Source organism: Rhagoletis pomonella, unplaced genomic scaffold (genome assembly GCF_013731165.1).
Source record: "Rhagoletis pomonella isolate Grant_MI unplaced genomic scaffold, Rhpom_1.0 Rhpom_scaffold_00151, whole genome shotgun sequence".
NCBI lineage: Eukaryota > Metazoa > Arthropoda > Insecta > Diptera > Tephritidae > Rhagoletis > Rhagoletis pomonella.
The window spans coordinates 23,025-27,459 of record NW_023458705.1 but is presented as its reverse complement, the minus strand read 5'-3'; positions in this window follow the sequence as shown (position 1 = coordinate 27,459).

Here is a 4,435-nt window from a genome sequence, read left to right as displayed (position 1 = left end):
AAATTTTGAAATACTGTGATATTCATATTTATGCCGACGATGTCCAAATAGAAATAACGGATTAGTAATTAACCCAAACAAATCTCAATGTATTCCAATTTATAGACGACACTTCGCACTTGATGAACATCACAAAATAATTTTCAACAATTCAGTGATAGATTTTGTTGACACTGCGAGAAACCTAGGCAAGTAAGTTACTAGTTAAATTATTAAATGCATTTGTGCTTAGCCATGTAATCCTAACATCCAACACTTGAAAGTAAAACCACCGGGTTGTGGTGTTAGATTTGTACCGTAATTGAAATAAATAAATAAATAAAGTATGGGCTTGATTTAAGATACATAAATATATCCATACGAAGTTCCAGTACTGTACCATAAATATTTCTAGGGATATGCGGTATGAAAAATTTGGTTTGTATAGGATCTGCCACGGCCCCTATTCCAATAGCTCAAATTTTCCTCAAAGAGTGTGCGATTGATTTCATATACCTCAATACAAGTTCCAGTACCCTACCATGACTAGTTTCAGAGATATCCAGTATGGGAAATTCGGTTTGTATGTGAGGTGCCACAACCCCATTTCCAATAGCACACATTTTTCACCAAGAGTATGCGATTGATTTTATATATCTCCATACCAAGTTCCACTACTCTACCATGAACACTTCCAGAGATATGCGGCATGAAAAATTCATTTTGTATTGAAGGTGCCACTACCTCTTTAACAATAGCTCCAATTATCCTCCAAGAGTTTGTGATAGATTTCATATAACGCAATACCAAGTCCTAGTATTCTACCATTAACACTTTCAGAGATATGCAGTATAAAAAATTCGGTTTGTATGGGAGGTGTCATGCCCCCCTTTCATTTTCCTTTTCTTTTTCCTTTTCCTTTTCCAATAGCTCCAATTTTTCTGCAATAGTATGAGATTTATTTCATATATGTATCTCCAAACCAAGCTCCAGTACTATACCATGAACATTTCCAGAGATATGCAGTAAAAAATATTCGGTTTGTATGGAAGGTACCACGCCCCCTTATCCAATTGATCTAATTTTTCTCCGGAAGTATGCGATTTATTTCGTTTATCTTCATACCAAGTTCCAGTGCTGTACCGTGAACATTTGCAGAGATATGCAGTATGAAATACTATGTTTTTATGGGAGTTTCTAAGCGCCTTATCCAGTAGCTCTATTTTTCTCCGGGAGTAAGCGATTGATTTTACATGTCTCCAAACCAAGTTCCAGAACTCTACCATGACTACTTTCAGAAATATGCAGTATGGGAAGTTTGGTTTGTACGGGAGGCGCCACGCCCCCTTTTCCCATAGCTCCAATTTTTCAATATTCCAATATTCTACCGTGAACACTTTAAGAGATAAGCAGTATAAAAATTTGGTGTGTATGTGAGATGTCACGCCCCCTTTTAATTTTCCAATAGCTCCAATTTTTCTCCAATAGTATGAGATTTATTTCGTATATCTCCATACCAAGTTCCACTACTCTACCATGAACATTTCCAGAGATATGCAGTATGAAATATTCGGTTTGTATGGGAGGAAACACGACCCCTTATCCAATAGCTCTAATTTATCTCCGGGAGTATGCGGTTGATTTCAAATATCTCCATACCAAGTTCCAGTACTCTATCGCGAACATTTCCAGAGATATGCAGTATGAAAAATTCGGTTTGTATGGGAGGTACCACGCCCCTTTTCCAGTAGCTCCAATTTTTCTCCAATGGTATGCGATTGAATTCGTTTATCTCCATACCTAGTTCCAGAACTCTACCATGACTACTTTCAGAGATATGCAGGATGAAATTTTCGCTTTATACGGGAGGAGCGACGCCCCCTTTTCCCATAGCTCCAATTTTACTCCAAGTTTACACCAAGTTCCAATATTCTACCATGAACACGTTCAGAGATATGCGTATAAAAATAAGGTTTGTATGCCAGGTGCCACGCCCCCTATTCATTTTCCAATACCTCCAATTTTTCTCCAATAATATGAGGTTTATTTCGTATATCTCCATGCAAAGTTCCAGTACCCTAAATTGAACTTTTCCAGAGATATGCAGTAGTAGTATTTAAATACGGGTTCTAGACCAAATGGTGAAAGGAAAAATAGTGTTTTTTGGCGAAAAGGAATGTATGTACATACTTACATATACATATTGGTGAGAATTTAATGTGACCACAAGTGTGTATGTTTATTTTGTGGTTTTTAGACAGACACTCATTATGCAGGGGCTACATACATAAGGTGTTTTTTGGCGAAAAGGAATGTATGTACATACTTACATATATATATGGGTGAGAATTTAATATGAGCACAAGTGTGTATGTTTATTTTGTGGTTTTTAGACAGACACCCATTATGCAGGAGCTGTTCAGGGTTTAAGGGGTAGGGCGCTGGGGCGCTGGGGCTATGGGAGGGCGCTGAGAGGTAGGTGTTGGGGACTGGCCGCTGACGGTTGGGGACTGGACGCTGGCGGCTGGGGGCTGAGGGGTTGGGGTTGGGGCTGTCGCTGGAGTGAACGCTTGGAGAGAGGGGTCGAGCGTGTGGTGGGGGCGCGGGGCGCTTTTTTGTAAGGGAAAAGTTGGCGCTCCCGTTTTAATAAAAAGTGTGTGTGTGTGTGTGAGAATTTTATGAAACCACATAAATATGAAGATTGGGCAATTTATTTATGTTTTTAATTTAAGTGATAAAACCATAAAAAAATATATTTCATTATTAATTTTCATAATGTTTACGACAGTAGATGTTCAAGGCTTCAAAGCATACGATAATAGATTTATTGTAAAGGAAATAGCTGTGGTCTTTAATAATGAAGAATTTCATTGTTTCCACATCAAAGCTCTGACCTGAGTAAGGATAATCAACGACAAGCTAATTGGTTAATGTTTCACCATCATAATTTATTATGGTCATATGGAAGTGATAGTTTTAAATCTGTAAGAAACTATTTAACATCAGCATTGAAAAACTTAAAAGTTTATGTAAAGGGAGAAGGAAAGAAAGTGTGGATAGCGGAGTTCCTCCAAAAGCCGGTGTTTAACATTGAAGAGGAGAGTACAGAATGTATGAATCTCAATAGATTATACAGTTTATACCAAGACGCTGTGCGTTGTCAGTATCATTTTCATACTGAGTGTAATGTAAAAATCAACCGACTACAAATTCGTTGTGCTTTAAAAACAGCATGTATTTTGTTTAAGTACATACTGTATAGTAATTTAAATTATAATGAATAAAAATAGAATTAGAAATTTTAAGCTTAGTGTTTTTTTTAATTTTAAAGGCCAAGAAGAAGAAAAGTAAGTATATAAATACATATTTTTCAAATATCACCCTCATTTTAAATTGTTGTGGACAAAGGGATATGACACAATGGAATTTAAATTTTATATTTCGTTATTATTATTACTTGTGCCTACGGGGCACCATTTTGGGAAAAACTAGATAATAAAGGGCTTGAGATAAACCGAAACTCGAAAAGTATTCTATTTAATTTAAAATTAACGAATAGTAATGATATTTTACAAATAAATATATCGTAACATTCGAGGAATCATTGAGGCAAAACAAGCATTTTATCGACATTTCAAATTGGAATATGATAATTTTGATATACCAATTCGTTGTACTTATGATAGTAGATATATTGACAAACTGTTGAGCATCAAGTGCTTTGAATATCGTGAAATGGAAACTGAACGAATTCTAAGTAATGGAGACATTGAGAAAGTTCTATTTAGTCCAGGATACTTCATATAAAAGACCAAATGTAGAAATAGTTGATGTAAAAAACAATAGACAAACATATAATATGGTCAATGTATAACGTACATATGTTAGACGTATATAGAATAAAAAATAAAAAATGATGAAATTAACTAAATTAATAAAAATTCTACTTCTACACCTGTTGTATTTAAGTTATGAATCAAAATCAAAATATAAGCAGCTTTAGAAATTTTGAAAACAGTAAACAGGCTAGTTTTGAATACAATATTCTAAACACTTCTTTACGTTTAAAAATACATGTAACAATTCAATTGATAGATCAAAGTTTTCCTGAGTTGAACCCACCATTATTAAAAACAACAACACAAATCCCTTGGGGATCTTTTAGACCAACTTACCCCGACCAAAGGAGTGAGGCATATAGTGCAAAAAGAAGTGTATACACCATACTCGATGCTATTGACGCTTTTAAAAAAGATTTAGTTCTTGAAAGTCCAGGGGTTTTTCATCGACATTTCAATTTAGTTTACGATAATTGTGAAGTTCGAATTAAATGCTCTTATTATAGCAATTATGTAAAGCGTACTCTAAATATCTATTGCTTTGAATTTTCGGAAAACAAAACGGAGGATTTACATGAACGAGAAGCATTAAATGAGCGCGCTTCATACGATATAAA